The sequence below is a fragment of the Artemia sp. Qi Xiang Cuo genome, chromosome 1, assembly GCF_049724085.1.
Source record: "Artemia sp. Qi Xiang Cuo chromosome 1, ASM4972408v1, whole genome shotgun sequence".
In the NCBI taxonomy this organism is placed as follows: Eukaryota; Metazoa; Arthropoda; class Branchiopoda; order Anostraca; family Artemiidae; genus Artemia; species Artemia sp. Qi Xiang Cuo.
Genome location: NC_142794.1, coordinates 69,904,735 through 69,920,540, shown reverse-complemented (window position 1 = coordinate 69,920,540; position 15,806 = coordinate 69,904,735). Strand labels below are relative to the sequence as shown.

Genomic DNA, 15,806 nt, shown 5'->3' with positions numbered 1-15,806 from the left:
AACCCAATTAATTTTCTTTAAAATGAGCCATTGAACAACTCTCTACGATGTTCCAGTGCCAAGCTATCTGTGGAAAAGAAAAAAGAAAGAAAAAAAGATGCCGTTTGGGCAGAATGCTGCAGTAGCTGTAACTTTTCTTGATTCTCAAGCCAATATATTTCCCTTGCTATTTAAGCCAAGTAACAGAAAGTTTCCTATACAGGGGTTTCGGACAAGGCGGTTCTAAAGGCGTACTTTTTGTTTTGATCTAACCCCTTTTTTAGGAGCTATGGGTTTTTATATTTCTTAACATTGGACGTGATCGTTTATTACTAGGTTGCTAGCTACCGCTGCAACCCGGATTGCTACTACCCCTGGAACCACCATATATCAATTACTATGTGCGGGAAATAGTTCTTTACTGTCACAAAATGTAGCTTTCTTATACTACCATTTAGGTTTCTGCCGTAATTCTTTATTGTCAAAATTAAATTGCTTACTATTGCCTAGAGTTAGTTGTTTACAATATCGTAACAATTTATTTTATGATAATAATTAGTTTTGTTAATTACAAAAGGTTTCTATATACAGCAATTTCCATTAAAATGAGCCATTAGACAGCTCTTTATTATGACCAAGAAATGTTTGATTTAAAAATTCAATTAATATGGGTTACACTTCATTCCTTATTGTAATGTTTAAATTAAAAAATTACTATTACTGATTAGGCATCATAAATATTTTTGCAGTTTACATAATAATTTTAGCGATTAAGCCAAAAAAGAAAATTTTGGTTCCAGGAGTTTCGGTTACTATTGAGACAAGTAGCTATTATTACTATAGAGTTCATTACATGGACTGTTTTATTGCTTCAAAATTCAAATATCTTTGAAAAGACTGCAGTATGAAAATACATCAAAAATGCAATTTTTTTGACAAAATTGATTCTACTTTAAAAAGTATTTTATTTTTAAATACAAAAGTGACTAGATGTTGCAATTTCCTTTAAAATGAGCTATTATACAGCTCTCTATGATTTTCAGTGCCCAGCTAGCTGAGCAGAAAGAAAAAGCGGAAAGAAAAAAATATCCCGTTTGTGGAGAATAACGTGGTAAAAGTCAATTTTCTTGATTTTCAAGCCAATATATTTTCTTTGTTATTCAAGCCAAAGGAGGTAAGTTTCCTTTATAGAGGATTCGGACAAGGCGGTTCTAAAGGTGTACTTTTTGTTTTGATCTGACTCTTTTTTTAGGAGTTGGGGGGTTTTATATTTCTTGACATTGGAGGTGATCGTCTCTTACTAGGTTGCTAGCTACCGCTGCAACCCGGATTGTGCTAATTTCAAATGGTTTTAAAATTCATCAATTTCCTTTAAAATGAGCCAGTCGAATATTTTGATGGCGTTATACTTATATCGTAATGCTTGTGTTATCTTATCTTTTAGTTACTATGTGACATGGTTTGTTCTTTACTAAGTTTCTAGTCTTCTACTAGGTTTTATAATTGCAAATCAAACTAAGTCTAATATGTCCCATGGCTTGTTCCTTATTAGGTTTATGATCCCGATGAAAATTACATAATCCCCATTTATTTTCCAGTTAACATTGGTTAGATGCCGTTCTTTACTATAAAAACTAATTCCAATGAATGCAATGGTTTGATATTCCAATGCTCGTCTTTTAATGTAAAAATTTGGTCAAAAATTCGTTCTTGACTATAAAACTTTACTAACCTATACTATAGTTAAGTGGCCTATAAAATTTAGTATAGGCAAGAGGTCGTTCTTTATTATACATTTTTTGCAAAAAAACTGATTCTATATTAAAAATAATTTGTTTTAATTACAAAAAGTTTTTAACCCCGTTAATTTTCTTTAAAATGAGCCATTGAACAACTCTCTACGACGTTCCAGTGCCAGCTATCTGGGGAATTACTAACCTATACTATAATTAAGTGGCGTATAAAATTTAGTTTAGACAAGAGGTCGTTCTTTATTAAAAAATAATTGCAATTATGAGACAATAATATGGAGATATGTACTTTACGGGTTACAGGATACAATAATAAATTTGAACTGAGATGAAAAAAAAATTTCTTCCAGGAGACAAAAAGCAAAACTAATTTTAGAATTTTCATGTATTTTTGTTGTTTAAATTAAAAAATTACTATTACTGATTAGGCATCATAAATATTTTTGCAGTTTACATAATAATTTTAGCGATTAAGCCAAAAAAGAAAATTTTGGTTCCAGGAGTTTCGGTTACTATTGAGACAAGTAGCTATTATTACTATAGAGTTCATTACATGGACTGTTTTATTGCTTCAAAATTCAAATATCTTTGAAAAGACTGCAGTATGAAAATACATCAAAAATGCAATTTTTTTGACAAAATTGATTCTACTTTAAAAAGTATTTTATTTTTAAATACAAAAGTGACTAGATGTTGCAATTTCCTTTAAAATGAGCTATTATACAGCTCTCTATGATTTTCCAGTGCCCAGCTAGCTGAGCAGAAAGAAAAAGCGGAAAGAAAAAAATATCCCGTTTGTGGAGAATAACGTGGTAAAAGTCAATTTTCTTGATTTTCAAGCCAATATATTTTCTTTGTTATTCAAGCCAAAGGGAGGTAAGTTTCCTTTATAGAGGATTCGGACAAGGCGGTTCTAATGGTGTACTTTTTGTTTTGATCTGACTCTTTTTTTAGGAGTTGGGGGGTTTTATATTTCTTGACATTGGAGGTGATCGTCTCTTACTAGGTTGCTAGCTACCGCTGCAACCCGGAAAAGAATTTGACATAATTCAATATCCGTCGGATAGAGCTTGCAGATATCAGGGTGACATTGCCAAGTAACCTGCTGCCCAATTTTTGGTTTTGAATTTTTACTCAGATTGTTATAGGTGACTTCAGCCATCATAATTTCCTTGTCAGATCTAGTTTTAGAGCATTTTTCAATAGTTGTCTCGTACTTTTCAGGACAGTGTGTTCTACTACACAGAGAATTTTTTGCCAAATATTCAGTAGAACTAAACGAACTGTTTAAAACACAGTTAGAAATGCTTTTTTCTTGAATCGGTGTTCCAGGAATTTGTTCTAAATCATTAGTCTTACAAACACATTTACTAATAACCCTAACAGGCTCGTTTTCGCCATAATTGAAAAACATTGCTTTTCCTTCGCTGTTGATAGGTATGCTTGTATATATATTTTTATTGCTGCTACATAAACTGCAATTGCTCCTTCCAAAATTAATATACGAATTTTCTAAGAAGTACGCCTCCGTATATTCACTGTGTTGTCGAACATTTTCCATTGCATCTATAAACTGTTCCGCAGTTGCCAATCCATACCTTGGAAGCTTTTCGTTAAACTGACAACATTTCTTTTGGATATTGCCATGAAGCTTTGCCAAAGCATTTCTAGCCGACTTTTCAACAGCATCCGCTCTTTCAAAGAGAATTTTAATCTGTAATTTCGAATACTTTTCGTGATCCCGATAAAACATGCGTAAAATGTTTCTCAATTTACAAAGATCAGCCTGCATTTTTGCCATCTTCTTGTATTTCTGAATGTAATTTTTCCCTTTGTCCTTATGCGTTCTTCGGTACAACCTCGCAGAGAATTTAATTTTTTCATTATAGCTTTTGTCACCCCAGTATCTACCCATTATTCTGGTAGCAACTTTTTTCTTATGTTTGTTTCGGTAATCTATATCGTTATCATACCGTTCCTTGCTCTTTTGTTTCGCTGTCTCAATTTTCCCTTCTCGATACCCCTGATCCGTAAGATACCTCTGTTTTGCTCTGTCATATTTCATTTTCTTAAATCCTGGATCACAAGACATCTTAGTAGCAATCCTTACGCGTGCTCGAGCTTTATTGCGTTTGGTGGCATTTTTATCTCTTTTAAATAAACTTTTCTTATATTTCAGGATGTTATCTTTATTTTTTGTTTAGTATATTTTTATTTTATTATATATTTTTTTTTTTATATTTTTATTTTTTTTTTTTTTATTATTTATTTTTTTCAACTCGCTTGAGACAATATTTTTTAAAGATTTAAAATTATTAAGCACACAAAATCCCGTGTCGAGTATCTAAAACCTAGCATAAAACAAAACTAATTTTAAAATTTTCAGGTATTTATCTTGTTTGAATTACAAAATTAGTATTATTGGTTAGACACCATAAATATTTTTGCAGTTTAAATAATAAGTTTAGTGATTCTGGACTGAAAACTAAAATAATTGCAATTATGAGACAATAATATGGAGATATGTACTTTACGGGTTACAGGATACAATAATAAATTTGAACTGAGATGAAAAAAAAATTTCTTCCAGGAGACAAAAAGCAAAACTAATTTTAGAATTTTCATGTATTTTTGTTGTTTAAATTAAAAAATTACTATTACTGATTAGGCATCATAAATATTTTTGCAGTTTACATAATAATTTTAGCGATTAAGCCAAAAAAGAAAATTTTGGTTCCAGGAGTTTCGGTTACTATTGAGACAAGTAGCTATTATTACTATAGAGTTCATTACATGGACTGTTTTATTGCTTCAAAATTCAAATATCTTTGAAAAGACTGCAGTATGAAAATACATCAAAAATGCAATTTTTTTGACAAAATTGATTCTACTTTAAAAAGTATTTTATTTTTAAATACAAAAGTGACTAGATGTTGCAATTTCCTTTAAAATGAGCTATTATACAGCTCTCTATGATTTTCCAGTGCCCAGCTAGCTGAGCAGAAAGAAAAAGCGGAAAGAAAAAAATATCCCGTTTGTGGAGAATAACGTGGTAAAAGTCAATTTTCTTGATTTTCAAGCCAATATATTTTCTTTGTTATTCAAGCCAAAGGGAGGTAAGTTTCCTTTATAGAGGATTCGGACAAGGCGGTTCTAATGGTGTACTTTTTGTTTTGATCTGACTCTTTTTTTAGGAGTTGGGGGGTTTTATATTTCTTGACATTGGAGGTGATCGTCTCTTACTAGGTTGCTAGCTACCGCTGCAACCCGGATTTAGCTACCTCCTAACCAAAACTTTAATATAAATTAGTATAGACAAGAGGTCGTTCTTTATTATATTTTATTGCTTCAAAATTCAAATATCTTTGAAAAGACTGCAGTATGAAAATACATCAAAAATGCAATTTTTTTGACAAAATTGATTCTACTTTTAAAAGTATTTTATTTTTAAATACAAAAGTGACTAGATGTTGCAATTTCCTTTAAAATGAGCTATTATACAGCTCTCTATGATTTTCCAGTGCCCAGCTAGCTGAGCAGAAAGAAAAAGCGGAAAGAAAAAAATATCCCGTTTGTGGAGAATAACGTGGTAAAAGTCAATTTTCTTGATTTTCAAGCCAATATATTTTCTTTGTTATTCAAGCCAAAGGGAGAGTAAGTTTCCTTTATAGAGGATTCGGACAAGGCGGTTCTAATGGTGTACTTTTTGTTTTGATCTGACTCTTTTTTTAGGAGTTGGGGGGTTTTATATTTCTTGACATTGGAGGTGATCGTCTCTTACTAGGTTGCTAGCTACCGCTGCAACCCGGATGTGTATTTAATGTTTCAGATACTCTGGGCTAGAGTTTGTTCTTTGCTACAATACTAGGGGCTACAGTTCGTTCCTTAATGAAAAATTTAGGAGTTAGGGGTTTTTATATTTCTTAACATTAGACGTGATCATCTCTTACTAGGTTGCTAGCTACCGCTGCAACCCGGATGTAACAAAATGTATCTTAATTGTACTACCATTTAGGTTTCTGCCGTAATTCTTTATTTTCAAAATTAAATTGCTTACTATGGTCAAGAGTTAGTTGTTTACAATATCGTAAAAATCTATTTTATGATAATAATTATTTTCGTTAATTACAAAAGGTTTCTTTATACAACAATTTCCTTTAAAATTAGCCATTAGACAACTCTTTATTATGACCAAGAACTGTTTGATTTAATAATTCAGTTACTATGGGTTACAATTCGTTCCTTATTGTAACTTTTTTAGGAGCTAAGGGTTTTATATTTCTTAACATTGGACGTGATCGTCTCTTAAACTTATTATAAAAATCAATTGAAATACGGTTCCTGCTCAACTTATATCTATTTTTGTACCACATTTATCGAAATATGCTGTGTATTTAATGTTTCGGATACCATGGGCTAATGTTTGTTCTTTGCTATAATTATATGTCTTAACATTGGACGTTATCGTCTCTTACTAGGTTGCTAGCTACCGCTGCAACTCGGATGATAATGTCAGTTGCAACAGGGGTTCATTCTATGCTATATGATTACAAACAGGAAAAAGCCTTTGGCTTTTTCTCCTTTGTAGTAAGAGACGAACCTCAAACAATCAAGTAGGTAACTAAGTCCAATGTATGCGATGGTTTTTTATTATTCTAATGATCGTCTTTTAATGTAATAATCTTAACTATAGTGAAGTTGCGTATGCAAGTTAGTATAGGGAAGAGTTTGATCTTTATTATAAGTATAGGCAAGAGGTCATTCTCTATTATAATTTCTTTGTTATTCAAGCCAAAGGACGGTAAGTTTGCTATACATAAGTTTTGAACAAGGCGGTTCTAATAGTGTACTTCTTGTTTTGTTCTGAATCTTTTTACAGGAGTTATAGGTTACTTTAATTTTTACTATGGGGCGTGATCATCTCTTACTAGGTTGCTTGCTACCGCTGCAACCCGGATTTTGGAATACTTATTTGAAGTGCTATAATACATCAGTTACTATGGACTACAGTTTGTTATTTAATTTAAAACCACAAGTAACTACCCCTGGAACCACCGTATATCAGTTACTATGCATGAGCGATCGTTCTTTACTGTAAATCCTTACTGTAATAACTACTACGTGAGATTAACAATCAATTAGCTAACTAATTCCAACGTATGGAATGGTTTGTTATTTCAGTGATCGTCTTTTAATGTAAATCTTAGCATTGGACTGATCGTCTCTTACTAGGTTGCTAGCTACTGCTGCAACCCAAACTCACATATATATTTATTTATGAGAGGCAGCCTGGCCGAGTGGTCCAAGGCACTGGTGTTAGCCACCAGTCTCTTCAGAGGCGTGGGTTCAATTCTTACCGCTGGTATACGATTATGTTTTGAAAGACTGCAGTGTGAAAAGACATCAAAATGCAGTTTTTGGTGGAAAAATTTATTCTCTTTTAGAAATAATTTATTTTAGTTACTATAGATTTTTAACCCAATTAATTTCCTTTAAAATGAGCTATTGAACAACCCTCTACGATGTTCCAGTGCCAAGCTATCTCTGGATACAAAAAAAGAAAAAAAAAGAAAAAAAAAGAAAAAAATATCCCGTTTAGGCAGAATGTTGTAGTAGCTGCCACTTTTCTTGATTTTCAAGCCAATATATTTCCCTTGCTGTTCAAGCCAAGGGACAGAAATTTTACTATGCAGGGGTTTCGGACAAGGCGGTTCTAATGGTGTACTTTTTGTTTTGATCTGACTCTTTTTTTTAAGAACTATGGGTTTTTATATTTCTTAACATTGGACGTGATCGTCTCTTACTAGGTTGCTAGCTACCGCTGCAACCCGGATAATATATAATTCGATGATCCAGACTTAATGTACTAACTACATCCAAAGACTATGACGTCATTGAATAATATTGTATATAAAAAATTAAGTTTTTCGTAAAAAAAATTAATTAAAAAAAAATTAAGTACAAATAGCGCTAGATCTACAGATTTCCTTTAAAATGAGCCATTGAACAACTCTCTACGATGTTCCAGTGCCAAGCTATCTGTGGAAAAGAAAGAAAGAAAAAAATATCCCGTTTGTGGAGAATAACGTGGTTAAAGTCAATTTTCTTGATTATCAAGCCAATATATTTTCTTTGTTATTCAAGCCGCAGGGCGGTAAGTTTCCTTTATAGGGGTTTCGGACAAGGCGGTTCTAATGGTGTACTTTTTGTTTTGATCTGACTCTGTTTTTAGGAGTTAGGGGTTTTTATATTTCTTAACATTGGACGTGATCGTCTCTTACTAGGTTGCTAGCTACCGCTGCAACCCGGAAAACAGGAAAAAACCTACGGCTTTTTCTTCTTTGAAATAGTAAGAGACGAACCACAAGTAACTACCCCTGGAACCACCAAATATCAGTTACTATGCATGAGCGATCGTTCTTTACTGTAACAAACAGGAAAAAGCCTACGGCTTTTTCTTCTTTTAAATAGTAAGAGATGAAACTCAAACAATCAATTAGTAGCTAACAAAGTCCAATGTATGGAATGGTTTGTTATTTCAGTGATCGTCTTTTAATGTAAACGCTGCAACCTGGATTTTACTAACCTATACTACAGTTAAGTGGCCTATAAAGTTTAATATAGGCAAGAGGTCTTTCTTTATTACAACCCGGATAACTGTGGAAAAGAAAAAAAAAAGAAAAGAGAAAAAAATATCCCGTTTGGGGAGAATAACGTGGTTAAAGTCAATTTTCTTGATTTTCAAGCCAATATATTTCCCTTGCTGTTCAAGCCAAGGGACAGAAAGTTTCCTATACAGGGGTTTCGGACAAGGCGGTTCTAATGGTGTACTTTTTGTTTTGATCTGACTCCTTTTTTAGGAGTTAGGGGTTTTTATATTTCTTAAATTGGACGTGATCGTCTCTTACTAGGTTGCTAGCTATCGCTGCAACCCGGAAAAAAACACATTGTGCCCACATCGTTCTTTACTCAGGCAGTGCTAGCGCGCTGCCTATGATAATCAACTGATTACACACAGGAAAAAGCCTACGGCTTTTTCTTCTTTTAAATAGTAAGAGACGAGTCTCAAATAATCAAGTAGTCAGCTAATTCCAAAGGTATGCAATTTTTGTTATTCCAATGATCGTTTTTTATTGTAACTAGGTTTCAGCCATCTCTACAGCCATGATACTATTGGAAATTACATAATCCCTATTTATGTTTAAGTTAACATGGGCAAGGTGTCGTTCTTTATTGTACTCTATTCACGTCATAGCTCTAATATAAAACTATGATGACGTTCATTATTTGTCTAGTAGGGTTTCAGACAAGGTATTTCTAATGATGTACTTTTGTTTTGATCTGACTCTATTTTTAGGAGTTTTGGGTTTTTATATTTCTTAGCATTGGACTGATCGTCTATTACTAGGTTGCTAGCTACTGCTGCAACCCAAATTCACATATATATTTATTTATGAGAGGCAGCCTGGCCGAGTGGTCCAAGGCACTGGTGTTAGCCACCAGTCTCTTCAGAGGCGTGGGTTCAAATCTTACCGCTGGTATACGATTATGTTTGAAAGACTGCAGTGTGAAAAGACATCAAAAATGCAGTTTTTGGTGGAATAATTTATTCTCTTTTAGAAATAATTTATTTTAGTTACTATAGATTTTTAACCCAATTAATTTCCTTTAAAATGCGCTATTGAACAACCCTTTACGATGTTCCAGTGCCAATCTATCTGTGGAAAAGAAAAGAGAAAAAAAAAGAAAAAAAAAAGAAAAAAATATCCCGTTTAGGCAGAATGTTGTAGTAGCTGCCACTTTTCTTGATTTTCAAGCCAATATATTTCCCTTGCTGTTCAAGCCAAGGGACAGAAATTTTACTATGCAGGGGTTTCGGACAAGGCGGTTCTAATGGTGTACTTTTTGTTTTGATCTGACTCTTTTTTTAAGAACTATGGGTTTTTATATTTCTTAACATTGGACGTGATCGTCTCTTACTAGGTTGCTAGCTACCGCTGCAACCCGGATCGTTCTTTACTGTAAAATTTTCTTGATTTTCCAGCCAATATATTTCCCTTGCTGTTCAAGCCAAGGGACAGAAAGTTTCCTATACAAGGGTTTCGGACAAGGCGGTTCTAATGGTGTACTTTTTGTTTTGATCTGACTCCTTTGTTAGGAACTATGGGTTTTTATATTTCTTAACATTGGATGTGATCGTCTCTTACTAGGTTGCTAGCTACCGCTGCAACCCGGATCTTTAATGTAAAAATTCGATGATCGAGCCTTTATGTAACCCGGATTAAAAAATTATTATCATATCTTATATGTAACTTTTATTCTTTAAGTCTTCGATAGTCTAATGGTAAGTATGCCCACTTGTTACCTGGGAGAAGGAGGTTTGATTCCCCGTCGGGGAGAACTTTTAATATGTTGAATTACAAGCGCTATCTTTTCAATTTAAAATTTAAAAAAGAAACTTGTTTATTTACATTCTAGCTAAAATAATGAAGATAGTATGAATGAACCACAGTGTTCAGTTTCTTTGGACTTGAGTTCGTTTTTTAACTATAAATACAAACAGGAAAAAGCCTACGGCTTTTTCTTCTTTTAAATAGTAAGTGACGAAACTCAAACAATCAAGTAGCTAACTAAGTCCAATGTATGGAATGGTTTGTTATTTCAGTGATCGTCTTTTAATGTAATTTGATATTGTTTTTGGTTATTCTTTCTTTTTTTCCACTCGCGTGAGACCATATTTTTTCAAGGTTTAAAATTATTAAGCACACAAAATCCCGTGTCGAGTATCTAAAACCTAGCATAAAACAAAACTAATTTTAAAATTTTCAGGTATTTATCTTGTTTGAATTACAAAATTAGTATTATTGGTTAGACACCATAAATATTTTTGCAGTTTACATAATAAGTTTAGTGATTCTGGACTGAAAACTAAAATAATTGCAATTATGAGACAATAATATGGAATGTACTTTACGAGTTACAAACCAAAAAAGTTTGGTTCCAGGATACAATAATAAATTTGAACTGAGATGAAAAAAAAATTTCTTCCAGGAGACAAAAAGCAAAACTAATTTTAGAATTTTCATGTATTTTTGTTGTTTAAATTAAAAAATTACTATTACTGATTAGGCATCATAAATATTTTTGCAGTTTACATAATAATTTTAGCGATTAAGCCAAAAAGAAAATTTTGGTTCCAGGAGTTTCGGTTACTATTGAGACAAGTAGCTATTATTACTATAGAGTTCATTACATGGACTGTTTTATTGCTTCAAAATTCAAATATCTTTGAAAAGACTGCAGTATGAAAATACATCAAAAATGCAATTTTTTTGACAAAATTGATTCTACTTTAAAAAGTATTTTATTTTTAAATACAAAAGTGACTAGATGTTGCAATTTCCTTTAAAATGAGCTATTATACAGCTCTCTATGATTTTCCAGTGCCCAGCTAGCTGAGCAGAAAGAAAAAGCGGAAAGAAAAAAATATCCCGTTTGTGGAGAATAACGTGGTAAAAGTCAATTTTCTTGATTTTCAAGCCAATATATTTTCTTTGTTATTCAAGCCAAAGGGCGGTAAGTTTCCTTTATAGAGGATTCGGACAAGGCGGTTCTAATGGTGTACTTTTTGTTTTGATCTGACTCTTTTTTTAGGAGTTGGGGGGTTTTATATTTCTTAACATTGGAGGTGATCGTCTCTTACTAGGTTGCTAGCTACCGCAGCAACCCGGATAACTTTCTTCAAATTGCGTATAGCTTGCTTCGATCTAACCATTATTCTAATCAAGAATGAGAGAATTTTCAGTTTTGACTTTCCTTATATACTAATTATGACGTCACTCTATTCACGTCATAGCTCTAATATAAAACTATGATGACGTTCATTATTTATCTAGTAGGGTTTCAGACAAGGTATTTCTAATGATGTACTTTTGTTTTGATCTGACTCTATTTTTAGGAGTTTTGGGTTTTTATATTTCTTAGCATTGGACTGATCGTCTATTACTAGGTTGCTAGCTACTGCTGCAACCCAAATTCACATATATATTTATTTATGAGAGGCAGCCTGGCCGAGTGGTCCAAGGCACTGGTGTTAGCCACCAGTCTCTTCAGAGGCGTGGGTTCAATTCTTACCGCTGGTATACGATTATGTTTGAAAGACTGCAGTGTGAAAAGACATCAAAAATGCAGTTTTTGGTGGAAAAATTTATTCTCTTTTAGAAATAATTTATTTTAGTTACTATAGATTTTTAACCCAATTAATTTCCTTTAAAATGCGCTATTGAACAACCCTTTACGATGTTCCAGTGCCAAGCTATCTTTGGAAAAGAAAAAGAAAAAAAAAAGAAAAAAAAAGAAAAAAATATCCCGTTTACGCAGAATGTTGTAGTAGCTGCCACTTTTCTTGATTTTCAAGCCAATATATTTCCCTTGCTGTTCAAGCCAAGGGACAGAAATTTTACTATGCAGGGGTTTCGGACAAGGCGGTTCTAATGGTGTACTTTTTGTTTTGATCTGACTCTTTTTTTAAGAACTATGGGTTTTTATATTTCTTAACATTGGACGTGATCGTCTCTTACTAGGTTGCTAGCTACCGCTGCAACCCGGATGTCCTTATGCGTTCTTCGGTACAACCTCGCAGAGAATTTAATTTTTTCATTATAGCTTTTGTCACCCCAGTATCTACCCATTATTCTGGTAGCAACTTTTTTCTTATGTTTGTTTCGGTAATCTATATCGTTATCATACCGTTCCTTGCTCTTTTGTTTGGCTGTCTCAATTTTCGCATGTCTATAAACTACATCATTATAATAACGCTGTTTGTCACTATCAATTTTTGCATCTCGATACGCCTGGTCGGTTGAATACCTTTGCTTTTCTCTTTTCAAGATGCTATCTCTGTTTTTTTGGTAGTACTCTTTTTTAACTTGCGTGTAGCTTGCTTGATTGAAACCATTATGTAACCATTAGTTGAATTTTTATGTCCTGTATCAAGTATCAAGAACCTAACAAAAACTTAAACTAATTTTTAAATTTTCAGATATTTTTCTAGTCTAAATTAAAAGATTAAAACTATTGTTCAGATACCATAAATATTTTTGCAGTTTATAACTTTATTGATTCTGAACTAAAAACGACAATAAAATAAAAATTAATTTTTTCAATTTTTACGTCACGTCGCTCATTAAGTCATATATGGTTATTAGTACAAAATAGGTTTTAGATATTACGTCATGTCACGTATTACGTCATATATGGTTATTAGTAGATAATCGGTAAAATATTCGTTCTTTATTATAACTTAACATTGGACGTGATCGTCTCTTACTAGGTTGCTAGCTACCGCTGCAACCCGGATACACCTGGAACCACCATATATCAGTTAGTATGGGAGAGAGATCGTTCTTTACTGTAAATAGCTGTCACCCAGCAGGCTTGAGTTCAATTTCCGTACGGGAAATTTTTACTTATGATGATTTCTTAAGGAACATAATTAAAATTTCTTAATGTAATAAAAATAATTTGTTTTAATTACAAAAGGTTTTTAACCCAATTAATTCCCTTTAAAATGAGCCATTGAACAACTCTCTACGATGTTCCAGTGCCATAATATCTGTTGAATTACTAACCTATACTATAATTAAGTGGCGTATAAAATTTAGTATAGGCAAGAGGTCGTTCTTTATTATAAAATCTTAACTATAGTGAAGCTGCGCATGCAAGTTAGTATAGGGAAGAGTTTGATCTTTATTATATATGTTTCAGTTAACATGGGCAAAATGTCGTTCTTTATTGTAATTCTATTTTAAAGATAATTTGTTTTAATTAAAAAAAATTTAAACCCCATTAGTTTCCTTTAAAATGAGAAATTGAACAACTCTCTACGATGTTCCAGTGCCAAGCTATCTTTGAAATTACTAACCTATACTATCGTTAAGTGGCGTATAAAATTTAGTATAGGCAAGAGGTCGTTCTTTACTATAAAATTCCTAACCTATACTATAATTAAGTGGCGTATAAGATTTAGTATAGGCAAGAGGTCATTCTTTATTATAATTTATCAGTTACTATGGTTGAGAGATCGTTCTTTACTGTAGCAAGTCGACGATTTTGTTTTGGCCTTATTATAATTGGTATGGTGAAATAATAATATGCATATGGCTCTTAAATCAAACTTCTTTATGGTTCCATATGGTCTAGTGGCTAGGATAGTTAACTTTCACTTAACAGGCTCGGGTTCGATTCTAGGTGTGGGAAAATTTTTAACTCTATAATCTTCAATTTGAACCTTTTATAATCTATAATGATGTATAATGTAAATACTGTAATCTTAACTACAGTGAAGTTGCGTATGCAAGTTAGTATAGGGAAGAGTTCGATCTTTATTATAACTAGCTATCGCTGCAACCCGGAAAAAAAACACATTGTGCCCACATCGTTCTTTACTCAGGCAGTGCTAGCGCACTGCCTATGATAATAAACTGATTACACACAGGAAAAAGCCTACGGCTTTTTCTTCTTTTAAATAGTAAGAGACGAGTCTCAAATAATCAAGTAGCTAGCTAATTCCAAAGGTATGCAATTTTTGTTATTCCAATGATCGTTTTTTATTGTAACTAGGTTTCAGCCATCTCTACAGCCATGATACTATTGGAAATTACATAATCCCTATTTATGTTTTAGTTAACATGGGCAAGGTGTCGTTCTTTATTGTATCAAAAATGCAATTTTTTTGACAAAATTGATTCTACTTTAAAAAGTATTTTATTTTTAAATACAAAAGTGACTAGATGTTGCAATTTCCTTTAAAATGAGCTATTATACAGCTCTCTATGATTTTCCAGTGCCCAGCTAGCTGAGCAGAAAGAAAAAGCGGAAAGGAAAAAATATCCCGTTTGTGGAGAATAACGTGGTAAAAGTCAATTTTCTTGATTTTCAAGCCAATATATTTTCTTTGTTATTCAAGCCAAAGGGCGGTAAGTTTCCTTTATAGAGGATTCGGACAAGGCGGTTCTAATGGTGTACTTTTTGTTTTGATCTGACTCTTTTTTTAGGAGTTGGGGGGTTTTATATTTCTTAACATTGGAGGTGATCGTCTCTTACTAGGTTGCTAGCTACCGCTGCAACCCGGATGTAGACAGACTACGTCATATTCTTGTACTAATTGCTCAACCAGAGGTAGTTTGGCCAGAACTCCACCATTCATGTTCCATGATACAACTTTGAGTTCAAGATTATTCATTGTTTTAACGCTTTCTGTGCTTCAGGGTATTTAAAACTGTAACAGGGATGGTTTGCCGAACAACATAGAGCACATTTGAGGGGGTTCTGGCAGGGACTGTCCTTAGAACTGAAGTGTTTCCCAGCGAAACGGGAGCACCTTGGCGGATTTTGACATGCCCTTGATGCGTGGCCGAAGCACTGACACTTGTAGCACTGGATTGGCATAAATTTGTATTCGTGAATCGGCAGCCGCTCATACCCAATCACGGGGGAAACTTGATTTCACTCTGTAGGTCTTCACGCGAATCAAACTTCAGTTTGAATGACCTGGTTTTGCCTATTCCAGAAGCTTCGACGCATTTCGACACTAAACTGCGTAAGTCCTCTTCTGAAATACTAGCAGGGACGTGGCAAATTATCCCGAAGAAAGAGGGGCTTTTTACTCTCGCGACAACGGAATTATCAGTACTGGTAATAGCCTGTGAAATGGAATCGGTGGTCACTTTGTCTTTCACGAGAACGCTCCAAGCACACGTACGAGGCCTCAGTTCGACGAAGTCATTGTTTGTCTGTCCGCAAAATCCATTTAAATAGTCTTTCCGTGATTCGGGATCAGTCAGTCCTTGGGGCAGATTCTTGAGAACTACGGCGTAAGTCTGTTTATGCTTTCCGTTATTCTCGCGTGACTGATAGGAATTGCGCAGCTGATACTCAGACTCGACGAAACTGTCGAACTGTCGGCATAGCTCTCCCACTTTTCTCGTCAAAGTTGCACTTATTTCGCCTGGAATAATCGGTACGTCATCAGGTTGGTATAATACGAACCGCGGGAGCGAAATGTTTTTTTCGTCA

General features: G+C 33.6%; 1 protein-coding gene across 2 annotated transcripts in view; it reads right to left on the bottom strand.

Moving 5' to 3' along the window:
- LOC148956663 (protein Wnt-4-like) overlaps window positions 1-15,806 on the bottom strand; it is a 313,166-nt gene that overhangs the window by 92,271 nt on the left and 205,089 nt on the right. The gene's annotated exons all lie outside the window — the stretch shown is intronic.